Raw genomic sequence first — 19,619 nt, forward strand, 5'->3', positions numbered from 1 at the left:
AATTAGTTTAGTTTAGGTAGTACAAATAAAATAAAATAAAATAAAAAATAATGCACTCCACAGAGACTAGGAACTTTCTTGGCTTTCATAACTTGACCTAGTTTGGAATTTTAGGCACAAATGCCAACATCAGCAGCAATCTACATGCTATTATACAGAAAGGCCACATACTGAGAGTGAAATCCTGTCTCTTTTTAAGTCAATGGGAGTTTTCTCATTGACTTCAATATACAGGAGATATCACCCAGATCTTTTGAGAATGGATCACAGGCTGCATAGAATCTACTTATTTCAGAACACATTAATTTAATCTCATTGCCAGGCTTTTTTATTTTGTTTTTGCTTTACTAATTCACTAATTGGGCCTTTTAATACAATCCAAAGGAACTGACTGACTTGTCCTAATTAGCATGTTAGTTACCAGTGTGATAAGATCACTTGTCATTTCCATTAGTATAACATTTAAAAAAATAGTCTGAACTGTTTTGCCTTTGCCTACAAAACAGACCCTGGCAATGTTCAACTGTATGTAGCATCAAAGAAAATCAAGGCATGAGGTGCTGTCTCATAGTAATGCCCAGAAATTGAATCCTGTAGTACTAAGTCTGTAAAACAAGCTAATTGTGCAGCCAGCAGTGTTAGCCATGTGGTATAGGCAAATTTTGGGTCCTGATCCTGCAGTGTGATGCATGTGATCAGACCCCCTGTATCTGTATGAAGCCCCATTATCAATATGCCTCCCCATAAGTGCAGTGGTCTGCTCGCTTGCATCACATTCCAGGATCAGGGCCTTGGAATGTAAGTTTGTGAACCTAACACAGGACACGCAAATGACAGCATGTGAATTCCTGACAGTACAGTTATTATGTAAAGCATGTATTACCATATACTCTGCTTAGACAGAAAGAATAACATAGGCATTAGGAACAGGCAGACCCCTCGAGAAGCTTTGAGATAAAGAGAAGGAGGGAAATGTGTGATAGAGAATTGGGGTTGAGGTTGGATGTCTTTGGGAGAGGGGGCATGTTTGAATATAGGTGGGAAGAGAAGAGTGATTCATAAGAGACAGGAAATGAAGTAGGGAGGGATAAAAAATGGAGATTAGCAGGTGGAAGGATAGGGTCAGGTTGACAATCAAAGGGTTTGAAATGGGCAGAAAATTGGAGATCTCAGAGTAGTACACAGGGTTCAGAGAACAAAATTGGAGAAGAATGGGAGGAAAGATGGACAGGGAGAGCTCCTGTCAATTTTCTCTTAAAGAAGTAAACAAAACCCAGATGGGTGGGCAGGCCAGAAGAGGGAGGCTTCAAGCAGGAGAAAATAGGTGGAAGAGGAAGATGGTTTAAATTGGATAATCAATAATGATGAAGAGGTATTAAGGAAGAGGCATGTGAGTGGATAAGATAGAAAGATTTCTCAGGACCAGAGGAAAGCTGAAGAAAGAGAGGACTGAGGAAGTCAACAGATCTGTCTACTTAATCCATCTAAGGGGTAATATGTTTCACTTCAATACACAGGCATGCTTCCTTCTCCTAGACACTGATGTGCAGTCACTTTTATTGTGTGGGAAGGTAGTAAACTGTCCCACAGTCCACTGCACAACAGCAGGAAAAAGGGACATTTTGGCAATGCTTTTATGAAAAGTACCAGGGAATGGAGGTAGACAGGACTCTGATATTTAAGACTTAATTCAAAGATAACTATTTCTCATGTACTTTCTGCAGTTTTTATTGATAAAATATTATTTAGCACTTCTATAACACCATTCAGCTGAGGATCTAGAAGTGCTTTACAAATATTAAGCCTCTCAATACTTCTGTGGGATAAGTAGCTATTAAGAAAGTAATTTTATAAATGGGGAAACCGAAGTTAAATGACTTACTCAGAGTCACTGAGTGGATCAGTCACTGAGCTGAGACTAGAACTCAGAAGCCTTGACTCCCAACTCCCTCTCTCATCATCCACTAGACAAAACTCCCACTCTCTAACCACACCAATACTCTGTCATTGGATGATACACATCTGGAAAATAAGAATACTAATTCTTATTACCTTAGCAAACCTCCACAAACATTGAAATATAATACATTAATTAACAAGGTTAAACATTTGTAGGAATTACTCTGACATTTGTTGTGGTTTTACAATCACATTTTCCTATTTCAAATTTCTTTTCTCACCTTCATTGCAGTTGTGAAAGACCCATCCAAGGAACAAGAGAAACTGACTAAAAGGGGGGAAATAATGAATCTGGCTATACCTTCAGTGCTGTTAAATACACAAAGTAAAATCAGTTAGAACATAAACAGAGATGATCCTCTTTCATCATATTGCCTCTTTATAAATCCATGGTGAAAGAGTTAAGAGTCTAAAAGAAATAAAATAGTTGTAGGTATAGAAAAGTAATATTTTTGCTATATGCATATATTAACTTAGAAAGTTACTTAATCAGCTTCAAGCCTAAGAAATGCGTGAAAAAGAAAAGAAGGGGGGCTAATAGATAAAGAAGAAGTTGAAGGCCGAACAGACATCAAGCGCCTGGATACAGATAAAGGGCAAACCACAAGACAAAGAAACCAAGGTCTACCCGCTTTTGCTAAGGCTATATGCCAACAAACAATCCCGTTAGAAAAAGGTCAAAAAGGCACCTTAAAAGACGCATGCGTAATGAGGTGTTAGAATATTATCGCACACCCTGCATAGAAAATTGGTTCATTAGCATGAACATGGAATGACGTTTGTATGAAAAAGACAATGTATGTAGTAGGCGGTCGTGACAGGTGTAAACCTTTTAGTACCCAGACAATGGGGAACGAAGGGAGGGATTCTTTCGGCCGGGATAGGAAATATATACTGCTGAATAATAAAGGAGGGGCGCGCTCCTTTCAGAATAGATTTTTGTTCTGGAGTTGTGCCCAGCTTTGCAAACCTGTTAAAGAAATAAAAAGTAGGTTTTTTTTTTTACTCTTTACCTGTATCCGATGTTCTTTATCAAACCCTTTTAGTCAAAGGTATTTCTTACAATGGTATGCTCACATCTTGAATATGGTGGGCAGATGGGGTCACCCCATCTCAAAAAACGTATACTTGAATCGGAAACGGTACAGAAAAGAGCAACTAAAATTATTAAAATGATTAGGGATATGGAAAAGCTTCCATATGAGGAGAGATGAATATGACTGGGACTTTTCAGCTTGGAAAAGAGATGGCTAGAGGGATATGAGAGAGGTCTATAAAATCATGACTGGTGTGGAGAAAGTAAATAAGGAAGTGTTATTTCTTCTCATAACACAAAAATTAGTGGTCACCAAATGAAATTAATAGGCAGCAGGTTTAAAATGAACAAAAGGAAGTATTTCTTCACACAAAGCACAATCTGTAGCCCTCTTTGCCAGAGGATGTTGTGAAGGCCAAGACTATATATAACAGGGTTTAAAAAAAAGAACCAGGTAAGTTCATGGAGGATATGGTCATCAATGGCTATTAGCCAGGATAGGCAGAGATTGCTGTTTGCCAGAGGCTGGGAATGGGTGACAGGGGACAGATCACTTGATGATACCTGTTCTATTCATTTCCTCTGAAGCAGCTGGCAGTGGCCCCTGTCAGAAGACAGGCTACTGAGCTAGATCCACCATTGTTCTGACCCAGTATGGCCATTCTTATGGATATGAAGGATAGGTGTTACTGATAACAGTAGGTAAAATATTTCAGACAGAAACCTTATTTGTAAGCAGCTGCTTTCCATTTAAGCTAATGTAAAACAGTAGCGGCAGTGGCATTACCCACATTATTCCCCTCTAAAATTCTGTGGGGATCATTACAGGATCCGGCTGTTTAAACACTGAACAAAAAGATGGTGCCTGTCCCAAAAGGTTGCCACAGTGCCTGCTACATGTGCAATTGGTGGCCTCATATTTGGGGCTCATTAATGTCATGTCCCCCTAAGGGGGAAAAAGGAGAAAAGGCTCATTTGGGGTATAGTCACTCGGCAAGTTGCAGCTCGAGCAGCTTTGAAAGCTAGTTCATTTGAAGACAGGGGAAGGGGAGTGATTACTGCTGGTTTCCCCACTGGTATTTTTGAAGCCAGCCCCCAGGGAGAAGGGCTAGGAAGGGACTGGGGGCTTCCCTGAAGCACGGCGTACTGAGGGATTCAAATGCTGCCGGCTGAAAGTCGGCGCCGAGCCGCGCCCGCCAGCCTGTCTCAGCAGGGCCTGCGGGGGAGAGCGGGGAACGAGCAGCGGGAGCTACCCACAATTCCTTCCAGCATCTTGCCAGGCTCGGAGGAGGCAGAGTGGGGGCGGGCGAGGGGAGGCCCTGTCCCGTCCCCAGCCGTGCCCGGGCAGCCGCTGGCAGAGCGTCCACCACCGCGAGCGGGGGAAGCGCAGCGCTCTTGGCGGGAGTGACTCCCTCTCCCCCCCCCCATGGGCGGCCCAGCTGCGCCGCGGGCGGCAGAGCTCAGCAGTCAGTGACCCTCCGCCCTGCACCGCTCCCGGCCCCGCCGGCGCCAGTATAGGCAGCGCTGCAGCGGGCACCGCGCCGCGCGGGTCCCCCTACTGCAGCTCTGACTCAACCCTCTGAGGAGGTGGGGGGCGGGGAGAGGCGGGGCCGGGCCAGCCCCCGGGCCGGATCGTTGTGTTATCCCCATTGTTTGTTGTTGTTTGGGAAAGAGAAGGTGCCGGCGCAGAGCGGTGGGAGGGCGTGTGTGTATGTGTGTGTGTGGGGGGGATTGAGCCTGCTGCCGAAGGTGGGTGTGGAGGACGGAGGGGAAGAGGAAAGGGGCAGGTTAAGTGGCAGTAGCTGCCTGCTGCAAGCATTGCGTGTCTCCCGCAGCCTCCCCTCGCTGCAGTCAGCCCCATCCCAGACTAGAGGCTGCTGGAGGGAGGTGTTGGTGCGTGGACCGGGGGGGGGGGCTCTGCAGGAATCCTCGTCCTCAACGTGCAGTTTGGCTGGAAACCCCTCTCCCTAGGAGCCCCTCTGCAGGCAGCCAATGCTGGTGGTAAGTTGAAACGGCGCTGCGTTGGGAAGTGTGCGTGTGCGCGCGCGATGTAGGGATTGTGGTGCACCCTGTGCCTGCCTGCCTGCTGGCTGCTGCTCGCTGCGCTTGTCAGAGGCGGAGTCGCCTGCTGCTGATCATTGCAGGATTCCCATCCCAGCGGCTGGCTCTGCTGGTGTAGCAGGTAGATAGGTGGATGGAGAATAAGCTGATTTTGTTCGCCTCCGCCGCTGTTCCGCTCATTATTACGACGCGCTTCCATCTTTTTGTTCGCAAGCTGTGGGGATTTAAAAAAACAAAACAAAACAAAAAAAAAAAACCAAATCAAACCCTAAATGAGTCTGATGAATATTCTTTGTTGTCAGCACTTTATCATAGCTAGAGGGTTAAATAGCTGCATTGCTTTTCTGAATTTAAAAAAATATATGTTGATGAAACTGTTTCTTATGGCATGAAGTAACCTGGAACTGCAGACTTGGATGGATACATTTCCTGTGTGAAGAGTGCAATGGCAGATGTGTCAAGTTCCTCCATTCCCTATCTCTTCCAGGCTGGTCTGTTTCACGTGTGCCTGTGCAGAGGAAGGCTGCATGGATTTGTTTTTGCAGGGAAAGAAAATATTATTTTGATTTGGGCGAAAAATTAAGGTCTAAATATGCAGTAAACTAGTGAAATTGTTTGTTGGAACCATAAGGGTTAAAATGCAAAATAAACGTTTATTGGAAGGAACTTTAAATGTTGGAGATGATTCCCAGTCACTGGAACCCAAATTCAAGAAAACTTCATGTGAAGGACATAGGCAACTAACTGGTACATAATCCTCACTATAAAATGGGTCTTTGGTTTTTCTTCTATTATGACTGACTGTTTTCTATACAGAAAACATTCTTTCTGTCGGTCACTTTGCGTATTGCATTTATCTCCTCCTTTTATCCTCCTCCTTTTAGTGTGATATTTATTTAATGTAAGATGATTCCCAAAATTTCCTCTAGTTTCTGGGATGCGAGAAAAGTGAATGGATTGACATCAATTCCTGGTATGTTGTATTGAAACTAGTGATTTTTCATGTTCATAATATTTTGGTTACTTAGAATAAGAACCTGTTTCTTATGTTTTGTATTCTTATCACTCTGATGGTTGTTTTCTTATGTAGTATGAAGATTATTTTTTCTTGGCATGATTGATTTTTCTAGCCTTTTCTGGATGTCATTCCAAACCAAGAGGGTATTTCAAAAAGGAAAGAGACATTTGTTTTTCTAAGAACTATATGGTCTTAGTAAAACTATAGGAGTGTACTGTGTGAGGACAATATTTGTTACATAATTCAGTACTTTCTTGATCTAATGTTGGAGTGTCATCAAGAGCCTGCATGGCTTGTTTATAAATAAAAGGTAGATATTTATTTTCTCTTCTGATAGATAAGTTATGTAAAAGAAGCTTCTATACAATCAATACAAGAATCTTCACAAAAGACCCAGTCCTGAATTCCTCATGCACCCAAAACTCCCATTGATGGGCGTAAGCCATGGAGAATTAGGTCCTTACTTTGTTTTTTCTTAAGAGCTATATAGAGTTGCTTTCAGTATATTCTGAGATGTCATTCCTATTTTCTGTTTGTAAGAGTTAAACTATCAAAGATTAAAATAAAACTCTGTAAATATTTAAGGAGAAATTCCTCACAGAACTGAATTGATGGCACGGGTAAATGAGATAAACAAACTTCTTATTAACATACTGCCCAAATGGACATTTCCCTGCTGTTAGGCTGTATCAAAACCTTTGGAAAAGTCTCTTAATGAGTGATTATATATGATTATAAAATATCATTATTAGCATATCAAAGAAACATGCTAATGGTCCTTTTCCAATCCACACCATTGTGCAGGATCTACAATTCTAAAAAATACATAGGCTTTGTTAGGTGACAGGTAGATGACAAAACTGACCTGCATAATTTAGAAGCTACTTTTCATATTTAATCTTTCAGTGAACTGTTGATCTATAACATAATCTAGCAAAACAGGATCCATATAGCTTTAGTGGCTTGCACTGGAATTTAACAGTCATCTTAATCTAGACAGTTGGCATGCATTATCATCCCTGTGGTTGACAAAAAACTAATCTTTAATTATGCTTAATAATAGTCATGCTTTACTGTGGTACTTTATAGGCCTTCTGTTCATCTTTTTAAAAAAGTCTAAACAGCCTAATCACAACTTCAAGGCAAACTTGTAACATATCTTTCAGTCTGGCTGGTATATTACTACAGCATTTGTTTTGGCTTGGAGCCATGGAATGTCACTGCTGGGATCCCCTGCCTTTTTAAAGACGCACTTTACCGTGGTGTTGCTTGTTTTTAAAGATGATTTCTCTTACAGAATTTTTTTATTGTTTTACATTTACAATGATTTTCAAACCTGTTAAATCCAGGATGGTATGTACCTTTAAGAAGCCCAGTGACTCCTTCCCTTGTTTATGGTGGCTGCCTGCCAGAACAATATGCTGTTTTGCCAGCTTTCCTGAGAAGAAGTGGAACAAATTTTGCTTTGCAAGATTAAATAGTCATATGAAATTTTTCTGAAAAATGACTGCTTTTGTAAAGCTTTAAAAAAATAAATAAATAAATAAATTTTAAGGAATACACTTACATTTTTCATTATGTGCAAGTAATCAAAGCATGGTATGATGTGCAATATATGACATAGGAAGCTAATTGTTTTTAAATTTATTGTAAATTGGATGTAAATTGGAGTTCATACAATGAACTGAAGAAACTGAGAATGCAGATTGTGCTTTTTAATAATTTAAAGTAAATAATTTCCTATATTTCCTATTTTAATCCAATTCAGCTTTTGTTTTTTGTTTTTTAAAATAAACCCTCTGAGTATCAGACAGAATCTAATGTGTTTGGGCCATTATATCCATTCAGTCCCATTGGCTACAATGTAATTTCACAGACACAAGAAATATAATTTTATTAATATCAATTTTTGTCAAAGTATTATTTAATTGACTTAAATGGGACTTAAGCATATGCTTAAAATTAAGTATATGTTTCAGGGGTTTGCTGAGTTTGGACCATAGAGTGTAGGTTCTGATGGGTTTCATAACACAGGATGAGAGAATGCCTTCCCCAAAGCTTAGTAGTGTTGATGACCCTGAGGTTCTCACTTACGGGGTGCATTTATAGCCTTTGTCTGCTTGTCCCCTGTTGATGGTGAAAATTCTCTAATGATATGACAAAGGGGTTGAAGGGCACTCCTAGCTATACATATGCCAAGATGAAAAAGTTAACTTCAACGCCCAGGATATAGAATGCCTGGTAAAGCTTAATTAAATCCAGTGAGCTGTTCTATGGGTCTGAAATGAAATTGTGCACTTCATTACTACCCTGAGTGCTTTATAAAGGGACATAAGATGTCTTCAAACTTAACTGGAAAACAGGATTTTGCCTGCATTATACAGATTCAACAAAAGAGGGCATAGAGGACTCTTGGTAAGAAGTGCTTGCTATCTACTGGGAGGTTTGTGGGAGTTTGGGAGGATTATTTGCTAGGTCTGATGGAGAGTTTCAGTAGAATGCAGAGCTATTGCAAATTTTTGCATCGTATACTAGTTTATGATGCTTTTTAGCTAATGACACAAGAGACTTTTGTTCAGTCATCATAGTGCCATTTCAATGTTGAGAAGTATACAGCTGACTATTATTATTATTTACTTTAATATATGCTTTAGTATCTGAGAAAAATGTCAGATCAACTCTGCTGGAAACTGAAGTCCCTTGTGTATCCACAGAACAAGTATAACATAGAAAGTAGTGAAAGCTTTCTCTGCTGCATCTCCAATATGTCTCAGTCTTGATCTGGAGGGCTACCTCTAGCTGTGAGAGACTGGTTGATTTTCTATGCCTGTTCAGTTCATGGCTTTCTTGTGAGATTGTCACTTCTGTTGGCAGCTTTGGTGAAGGTTTATGTAACATGGACACCTGTTTTTTCATAGGACATCTAATAGCCAACTGATGATAATGACTTTTTGTCATCGAGGACATGGGATGAGTTTGAACCAGTGACCTCATGGTTAAAGCCTACATATCCGATTATCAGTTCCAAAAGCGATGTAGTGTACTGTACCTCTACTCCGCAATAAAACACCTACAGCTGGCTTGTGCCAGCTGACTTGGGCTTGTGGGGCTCAGGCTGCAGAGCAATAACATTGCAGAGTTGATATTTGAGCTCGGGTTGGACCTGCCCCTCTCACAGGGTCCCAGAGCCCAGACTCTAGTCCAAGCCCAAACGTCTACACTGTAATTTTATAGCCCTGCAGCCTGAGGCTCTCAAGCCTGAGCCAACTGACACAGGCCAGCTGTGCGTGTTTTATTGCAGAGCAGACATACCCCTCATTCCCTTCTATGATATAAGTAATATAACTTTAAAAAAATACAATGTTACTGATGGAAAATTACCAATATTATTTTCAGTGTGTCTGGATTAGAATAAATACATACATGTTTTTATGTGAGCAACCAAAATTGGTCATTCAGCTCCAAAAATTTAACATTAACTTTTCACAAAGTTATAGGCCAGTTGTTAAACCTTATATATACTGTGCATCATTTTCTTTTTTGAAAAATAAGACTTCATGATGTGCTAAGTAATAGCGCCACAGATGCTGCAAGTTACTTTTCTAAACATGTTGATAAAACCTCTGATTAGATATGTTAGAGTTGTGGTTGTGCTATATATTCTCACCAGATTTTCAAGATGTGGCCTTCAAGATTAAGTAATTAAAGTTATAAATACACATCTTCTGGTTGTCTCTATTTACAACTATGCAACTTAGTCTCTGTGTATTTAACAGGCATTAAATTTTGATAATGGTGCTAGGCATCAAAATTCTGTTGGCACAGGATGTGTGAGAAGATTTCAAAGAACATACCATTTGTGGGCACCCCTTTTTGCATATTTGTCAGTCTTCTTACTTATAAAAAACTATTTCCTCATTGTGATCCTCCCGTTTTAGTAGTGTGTGTGGGGAATTGTAATGGGTAAATTTGCCTTCAATATTTAGATTCATAGATTATAAGGCCAGAGGAGACCACTGTGACGATCTAGTTTGACCTCCTGCAAAATGCAGGCCGTAGAACTTCCCTGAATTAATTTCTTTTTTGAACTAGAGCATATCTTTTATAGAAAAACATCCAGACTTGATTTAAAAATTGCTGGTGATGGAGAATACACCACAACCTTTCGTAAATTGTTCCAGTGTTTAATTACCCTCACTGATATATGAGATGGTGTGATGACTGGAAGGAGTGCTTACCAATTACTTTCTGCTGGTCTTTTTATATATATAATATTGCACACTCAAGGTTTATATGGCATTCTGTCAGTGTCAAAGCTATATTATTGAAGATGGAAGAGGAATTACATTGCAATAAAATGATGTATAATGGACAATGAAACTTACATGCAGCAATTTGTTTTATAATCTTCTCGAGATCTGCTGCACTGAAAAACTAAAAAATAGCTTAGCTTAGCAGCTATCTGTGGTTTTTAAAGATGTCCCTTTCACCATCTCAGGGCCGTCTATATAGCTTATTTAGAGCATCTGTGTGGCCTGAGGAAGCAAAAATGTTGATTCTTCAGCTAAAATGCGAACCTAGCATTATTGGCCGAAATGCCCAGTTGCTACAGTTAGGCTGTTACTGGCATTTGAAACAGTCCACCCACCACCTGTCCATATAAAATACCTGAAAAATATAATTGGTTGATGGATAATTTGAGTTGCTTGCTCTCTGAAAAAAATGTAAGCTTGGTGATCCTTAACCTAATGAGTAGCTTGTTTCTCCAACCTTTGCACAGCTATTAGAACACCACAGAGGAAACCCTTTGGGAACAGAGTAAAAAACAAACAATTCTGATATGAAAAAAGATCAGCTGAGCTGTTAAGTCTCTCTTGGAGCCAACTATAGTCCATTCTAAGTCAAGAAAACAACCTGTGTTTTGCATGTGAATCAGCGTATTTGTCACAAATATTTTTGTCTTTTTTTTTTTTTTTAAACTATTCAACGTGGCATTTTAGCCATGCAACCTCTAATAACATTGTCACATTCCCGTAATATTTTAATTTGGCTATTTGTATTGAATATCAGAAAAAAATATTGGATAGCAACAACTGATGTTTGGACATTGAGCCCCTCTAAATATTGTATAGAGGACAGTTAATTGTGTCTTAAGTTGTACCATGTCTGAGAGGGAAGCTTCATATCCGTTGTGTCCCAAGTAGTTGAAAATCAGATTAAAAGTCTTGATATTCAAATGCATTGTGCAAGATAAATATTATGTCACTTGTTTAAAAATTCCCTGAAGACTAATATTGTAATTATATGAGCCCCAAGACTGAAATAAAATTCCCTTTTCTCCAAAAACAATGAACAGCATCTTACAAACAATCATAGAAGAAATGTTTTATAGGAACCACATCATAGAATATACTGAAAGGTTCTTGGTTCTGGCAAGGAAGGACCCCTCATTTGTCTTTTCCACTCACATAAATTGATCTTCCCAATAGTCTTCTAAGTGATATGATTCACTTGAAATCAAATCATTTAAAAAAAAAACCCACACAAACACTTGAGAAACTGGCTACATATACACATAAAGTGATGTCAAATGCACAAAGCGTCAAACTGGAAAAAAATAGAGAAAAATATTTTTCCCTCTAGTCTTTCATCTTTAGTAACTGCAGGTGTTACAAGTAACTACTGTATTTAAATTTCAGAGGGGTAGCTGTGTTAGTCTGCATACAGCAAAAACAATGAGAAATTTGTTTGCCTTTAAGGTGCTACAGGATTCTTGTTGTTTTTACTGTATTTAAATGTTTTTCTGACAAAAAATGTGATTCTTAAATTGATGGCATTCCTTTAATAGCAAATGAGACATCGTTAGGTTCATATATCTATATATTAAAAAAGTTAATTAAACAAAGTATATGTGGGTTAAACATGTGAGGCTCATCTTTTTTCTAAATAGAGTAGATGACTTACTTTCATAAATGGTAATTCTGCAGAGCTCAGTATTCCAAATGCCTGGGTATCAGCTTCAGTGCTAAGGGGAAAAAGACTTGGCTGGAGCTGTGTGTGTGTATGTCTCTCTCTCTGTGTTGTTCAAAAGAATAAAAGCAACATCTAAAGAGTAAAACCTTTCTCTTTCAATCAGATCAACTTAGTACATTCTCATGTAGGCTGTAGTTCAGCTGTAATGGGTCTTATCTGTAAAATAATTATTTTGAAACAGAGTCCACAACCCTTACTTAAATTGAGTAATGCTTACTCATGCAAATAGCTCCATTGAGAACTGGGCTCTTTATTAATAAAGAATCCATTCTGAAGTCACTTAAGGAAAAAAAGAGAAACTTTGCTTTTGCAAGACTGATCTTTCACTTTTACTCGTTGGTAAATTCATGTATTCTCTTTTTAAAAAATTTGTTCTTTACAGTCTTCATTCAAAATTTACAATAAACTGGATGAGCTCATACAATTGGATGAGTTGGGATTTTGGTAATAAAGCTTTCAGTTCTAGGTTGCTAGTCTCTGACTCTGATTGCTAGTGAGCAAAAGTTGTAACCATCTAATGGCTATTTTGTGATCACATTTTTCATCTACAGAGAGTTGTTTACTATAAACTGTAGATGGATAAACGATGTGCCTGGAATGTTTTTATTGAAATGATCAGAATATTAAATATATTCCATAGCTAGTGGGAACTGATAATGAAAATAATTCCTACAGGGCATGTTTGCACAAAAAAATAGAGTAGATTTTAAGATCCGATTCACCCTGTATCCAAGTACAGAGAGGACCCCCATGGCGTTGGGTAGGAGGAAATTAGCTTTCTGAACAGTAGTGTTCATCAGAGACTGTGCAACAGTCATTCTCCTGAAATCCACAGGGGGAAGAAGGGACAGGACTTTGAACCATCTTGACATTTGTGTTCCTCTGGGACAAAGCAGACAGAATGCATATGTGAGTTGGGAACAAAACATTCCCAGTCAGGGGTATCTGGTTGGGAACAATCTTCCAGTGGAGATAAGTTGAATCCAGAGTCTGTCCATCTTTAGGAAATGTTGCAAAACCTTCATCTTAGACTAAGCCGTTCTACCATAAGTGGTGCTCCTAGTAGGAACACTGCTTCTACTCAGAGTCCCTGGCTAATCCACTCCTTCTCTACCTAAAAAAAAAAAAAAAAACCCCCAAACAACACCCCTCTCCCCAAAACAAACAACATTTCTACCCTAGACAGAGTTTTGATGACCAAAAAGGAGATGTGCCGGAGACTCCATGAAGTTCATTAGAGAATTTGGTATTGCTGTTGATTTTATGTGGCAGGTACTGAGATATTGCAGTGATATGCGGCAGCATAAAACCTGGAGATAGATAGATAGAACTGGGAAGGTGGAATAAATACATTGTCCTCCCACTGTCCTTGTGAAACTCATGGTGGGAAGATGCAGGCCCCAGACTGTGTATTATCTTTTGCAGTACTACTTCTGTTGCCCATGGTGGGAATATCCCATTAAGAGCAATACCTGGGACAGCCTTCCCATCTGGTTATGATGTTCCCACTCACAGGTCTGATAATTTAAGCTCAACCTTTTCATTTTAAGAGTCCAGGTAGTTTTATGCAATATTACATTTTGAGACTTTGTGTCACTTAATTATGATTCAGATGTATATAATGGGGATGCTTACTATGTAGTTAAACACAACATGTGCAAACTGAGTTGTCAAAACCTTCTGAAGATGATGTCAGTTCTCTACCATGTTTTAATGATTATGTTGATTCCTTTTTTGGTGTTCCCTTGCCATCCCAAATACCCTGGAGCTTGTTCTCTTCCAGTTCCTTCCTTCACTGATTCTTTCTCTTTCTCTTATTTTTGTCTTCAGTCATCTGTACTGGTTCCTCCATAGTTTTAATCCCTTCTTGAGCCTTCTATCAAGATTCCCACTTAGTTAACCACTTTTCTGCTCCCACCCTCACTTCCATATCTCCAGTTGTCATTCTTTTCCATCAGCATTTTCTCATCATCTTTCTGCTGCTGCTTTTCCAGCTATCTCCTCTAAACCCCTGTTCGTCCAGTCTGTGGGCCTGTGAATTAATCAGGCGGCTGGACAGAAGATGACGTATGTGACTGGGATATATAAGTATGTGGGATCTCAGCCCCACTGATATATCTGTGCTGGCCTCTAGGCATGGTAGTATGGTCTGGATAGGGTGTGTAACCATGCTTCTCTTTCCTGCCAAGCTCTGCTTGTGCTCTTCCTCCTCTGAGGAAATATCATAGATCAGAAAGTGGTAGTTATGGCAGAGTGGCAGCAGAGTATGTTGCTTCCTGTTGTTTTTCCTAGCTTTTGCTTCCACCTCCTAGCCTGCCTCTCCAGGAACATGTTTTATGGATGGGAAAACTGACTATTTAGAGAAGGCGCATCCACCCTGGCTTTCTCCGTGGCTGCTCCCTTCCACCATGTGCTGTGAGGCGGGGGAGCAGAGAACCTTCAGGGTCTATGAAAAACATCTACACAGTGCTGTTTTAAAGGCTTTGCCTGTGCATGTATTTTATCAACAGACGTTGTTGTTTGTCTTCCTCCAATCCAGTTAGAGGAAATACAGCCTAGGAAGTAGAACTAAACACAGAAATAGCTTGTTTCATAGCACTTTTTAAATCTCTTATGGATTCAACGAAAAGCTAGAAGTGCATAGGTGCACACAGAGTGACACTTGAAAGTGAATTTTAGTGTTAACAAAAACTGGAAAGCATTAAAGCCATTCCTGAGTTTAAAAGAAACAAACCCTGAAGACTATTTTTAGAACTCTTTTAGTGCAGGTGTAATTCCAGAATAACATTTTTCAGGGAACTGGTCCATAATGTTTTCTTAACTTCGAAAGAGAATTTTATTTTAAATTAATGCTCTGAGTAATAAATAGATTCAATCAAGCAACCTATATTCTTAGCACATAGGTTTCCTCATGTGTAGTGCTTGCAAAGGCTCTTCAGTAGTGAATGCCTTTTTTTGTTAGGACAGTGGTGCCCTGATTTATAAACTGTCTCAGAACTTCTTATACTTGTTCTGGCTATTGAGAAAATCATCCCTTTGGCACTTACTCTGTTACTTGCAGGAATCTCTTCTTATTTGTTTGGTAGGTTTTGAGTACTATGAATATCATCATAGTGTGTGTGTATGGGCTGTACTCAGAGACCCAGCCTTCAGTAACTGAATCTAATGACATATAGAGGTGGACCTGAGCTTCCCAATTTTGATCCTCAGTCTTTGGGTTTGTTCAGAACCTGGACCCTGGTTAGGATGCATAACTAGAGGAAAATAATTTGAAAAACAGCCTGTAATACTCGTGAGGCTTGACAGATAATAACTTCTAGCAGTGAACTTTGTACTTCTTTCATTCAATTTGAATTCTTACATAACACTCCAGTGCTATCCACCTCGTCTGAGGCCCAGATTATCAGGTCATGCTCCTGCAAAATTCCCATTAAACTTAATTGGAAGCTTGCATTGGTAAGATCTGGAGCATCGTGGTTTTTGTTTTTTTGTTTTTTGTTTTTAACACTCATAACAATAAAATAGATGTTTAGTTCATAAAGAAGAGCAGTTAGTAGAATTGAAATGCTGTCTGCTTGCTTAATGGCCTCCATTTTCTGAATGTCATGGTGGATGCAAAATGAAATGTGAGAATCTCAGTTTCATTGTAAATATTTGATACACCTCTAAGGTACCAGACACTTGTTGCTCTTCAGTTCACCTTATGACCAATCGAGAGTTGTTGTTAATTGAGTTTCAGATGCCTCTTCTTCAGAGGAAAGTTAACTATATCCTGTAGAAAGGAATCCAAAGAACAATGTATCATGTGTATGACAAAAATAACTCACTTAAGCATTTAACCATAATTAATTTGAAGTTGGCTAATTCATGTGTTTGGAAAAGACTCCAACAGCTTATGTACACTACAAGTGGGATATATATATGCCCATCACTAGTTGAATGAACAAACACTATGCAACATAATCACAATATAGCCTGAGACTACCAAATTTGGTGTGAAACAAATTAATTATAAAGACAGAGATCTTCACCATGCAACATGAAAGTTTACGGAAAGGGAGATCACATACAAAGAAAAAACCCCACCAAAGCAGTGATAAAGATGCAGACTCTCTGTTGCCTTTATAATGGACTCCATTTTTCTAATCTCTGTGGTTTTTCCAATGCACTGTCGTCACATGGGTCAAATATCAAATTGAGTTGTGTTAAACTTGTTCATAAGTGACCCTTCTGTCTGCTGTGTCCTGATCCAGTCACAGTTACTATTTCTTCCTCTGTCCTCCTCCCCACCACTTTGTTGGGGAACTGCCTATATTTTGATAAATGGATGGATAGCTTGTGTGGTTTTATTACAGCTTTGGGATGTACCTCTGATGAATTGTAATCTTGTAATTTATAGCAGCAGAAAGTTGTGAATCACATCATCTACTCTGGCTGCTGCTGTAGCCACAATACACTTGGGGGGTACTGTTCTCTCTGTAGCAGTTGAAGGACACTCAAAAATCTAGTGATTCAAATAACAAGCCCTTTCCATGCTGCCATCAAAATATTACATTCGTATTTATTTAATATTTTGTCATCTAAATCAATAGGAATTCAGGTAGCACTTGTTGAAATAATTGTTGGCTGTTTAGTCTACACAGTTAGAATGCAAGATCCTTGTTTATCTAAATTGAGTCATTTAAAATACATTCTTTGGTAGAGATGGATGGTGAGGATGATTTTAACAGATTATTGAGGAAAATTCACATATAACAACATTGATGTTTAATAGTTAAGTGAGGTCATCCATTACTGTAATCCAGGGTTCTGATTTCCAACCTCCCCCCCACTTACACTGGTTTCACCCGTCTAACTGTTAATTTCATTCAAATTACTCCTTATTTATACTGGTGTAAATGTAGGAGAATCAGGCCAAAAGGGAGGGATGGAAGATTTTTCTTTCCGTCACAATTTAAAGAGGTATGCAATAAAGATGTGCCAAATATTTGGAAGAAGCTCTTTAGAACTCAAGGTTTTTCATATTTTAAAATGTATTTGAAAATAGGCCTATTTTTAGAAACTTTTGATAAATTTATGCACATTTTTGAGTGAAATGTGAAAAGCCATACTTTGAATGTGGAAATAGCCATTTAATGGTACGTAACATGTTTTTCATATAGCTTGCGTTCCTGCATTTCAGTTATCTCTCATCATGTTGTTGAGATAACCTGACATTTTCATATTGTCCCTCTTAGAAATTCTGTGGTCCTGGTATCTAGAGAAGTTTCAGAAGAAGATAGGATCTGTAAGGATAACCATATTTTGCTTTGCTTTCCTTGGAGGGAACTACTTAAGTACTTTGTGTGCAGACCCTACCATTAGAAATTTGTTTTTCCCCCAATTTTTTTCTTTGGCTGGTTGCTTTCTGCTCTTTACTATTTTATAAGAACATGTCATTACAGCCTTCAGAGTGAATGTGGTGGTGTCAGTGACTCTCCATAGTCAGATAAAACAGGTCCTGGGTTTTGCTGATTCCAGAGGAATCTGCAGATAGCTGTGATCTTGGAGTTGCCAGCTACTGTTATCAGAGTGAGAACTGTGAAGGACATGGGAGAGGCCTGTAATGTTTTGTGAATATTATCTGTTTGTTGTTGTGATTTCAAGGTATTATTTCTGTAATCAGGAAGATGGACAGTAGCCCAGATAAGAGTCCCTAACACCCAGAACTATTAATTGTGACATCATGCTGCAGCCCCTACCCCTCCTCACCAGTAGGCCACATAAGCCAGTTTGACCAGGTTCAAGAGATAAAGGGCGACAAAGAACCTTGGGGCATGGATATAAGGCCAGCCCCTGAAGCACAGGGCGGAGTGGGACTGAGACACTAGAACTGCAGGGAAGCAGATTGAATCCCATTCCCCAGAGGCAGATGTGTCTGGGGAAAAGTGAGGCCTGTTTCATTTTCAAAGATGAAACTGAGTGCTGATTAAGTTGAACAAGTGGAACTTTAAATAAATCCTGTGTCTGTGTGGCTGAGTTGCTTCCACCCTTGCTCCCTGTGTTCTATTGGTGTCCCTCATTATCAGCCCCTTTAGGGAATATTGGCCCTCTGACTGCATTTTTATTAATCATGATACAAGGCCTATCTTATATTTAGGTAGTATACATATGTGTGCAGACTGTCTGTGTTAAAAATCCTTTGCTCTTTTATGCTTTGTCATTACTGTTGGGATTAAACAATCCTTTGTTTTGTAAAGGCTGTTTGATGTCCGACTATTCACACATTGTTCACTGCTCCCAAAGAGAAAAGTTGCAGGACTCAAACTCGTTCGGGCTGCTGAGGAGACCCTGTTGGTACACAGGGTACAGTGCCCCAAGACCCAATCTGAGAGTAGGAGAATCACGACATTGAAATTACAATATGATAGCGAGTCTGTCACGTAAGAGGGATGCACTCAATGAGGCTAGAGCAAGGTTAAAGGTGCATATATCCTTGTCACCTTTCACGACTATCTTATTTTTTATAAAAACAGTACAGAGACTTTGTTTTAGGTCCAGAAGAAGATAAATGTGATCATTTTAAGAATATTTATTAGGTGTTTTAGTTGTGGTCTCATAAACTAACTTCTTTTCACAATGCGTACCATACATTTGAAGTATGTTCTCTTGCAATTCACTCAGCTTTATGGTACAGCACATCCCTATATTCTCTGTTTGAGAATAGATGGTTTGTTTGTTGAACTGCTTTTGGATGCATTAAGGATAAGCTTGTAAAAGACTAGAAAGAATAATTGATGATGCTGAATTACTTTAGGATGTGTACTGTGGGGTAAGGAAACAGCTCTAGTGAGAACAACCTTTTAGTGATTTTAACTCTGACTGAACAATGGCAAGAGCAAAAAGTAATGAATGGCAAATGTGCTTGGTTGAAAACTCAAGTATGGATAATTTTAACTGTTTTGCACTTGATTTGATCACGATTGCTTGCTCACCTGAAGTGCTAGTACTTCAGGAAGATGTCAGAGATAATGGGCTGAATTCTGACATGAAAGTACTTGTTCCACAAAATAATTGGTGGGTGGGAATTTTGTTGCAAATTGTCTATATAAAAAAATTGCTAACTTATTTTTTTCCAGAAAAACAAATGTGAAGAACAACAAAAGTTATAGGATGGTGCTGGTTACTTTCAATAGCTTTTTATTCTATTTCTGCTAATGTATTTTGATTAATGGCTCATTCTGCAAATCCCTATTCATGTGTATACCTTTAGCCTGAGAGGAAAATCATTGTGGAGGGGACAGGTAAATGTTGGCAGGAGCCTGGAGGAGAATAAATATTAGAGGGTCAGGAAAGGGCATGAAGAATGAGCAGAGGGATGAAATAGGCGTTTTGGAGCTGGTAAATTAGAATCCTTGTCCTGTGCAGTCTGTGGGAAGGTCTGTGTGAATTTTGAACCTGAAATGATTGCACACAAATTAGGGGCATATGGTTCTACCTTACAGGTTCAGAAATAAGAAAACAGTGCACTTT

The 19,619-nt window shown here is 39.2% G+C and overlaps 1 protein-coding gene across 3 annotated transcripts in view; it reads left to right on the top strand.

Annotated features, from left to right (window-relative positions):
* The first annotated feature begins 4,114 nt into the window (after positions 1-4,114).
* The window catches only part of HECW2 (HECT, C2 and WW domain containing E3 ubiquitin protein ligase 2), a 290,360-nt gene continuing 274,855 nt past the window's right edge, over positions 4,115-19,619 (top strand). For 2 of the 3 annotated variants that reach the window (XM_067548982.1, XM_067548985.1), the window contains exon 1: positions 4,726-4,996. The gene's annotated coding sequence lies outside the window, so the exon portion shown is untranslated. Of the gene's footprint in view, positions 4,462-4,725; positions 4,997-19,619 lie in introns of those variants that run through there. The other variant, XM_067548983.1, reaches the window with a different exon arrangement.

Source organism: Emydura macquarii, unplaced genomic scaffold (assembly GCF_026122565.2).
Source record: "Emydura macquarii macquarii isolate MOO-44397 ecotype Brisbane River unplaced genomic scaffold, CSIRO-AGI_Emac_v2 contig_1253, whole genome shotgun sequence".
Lineage (NCBI taxonomy): Eukaryota > Metazoa > Chordata > Testudines > Chelidae > Emydura > Emydura macquarii.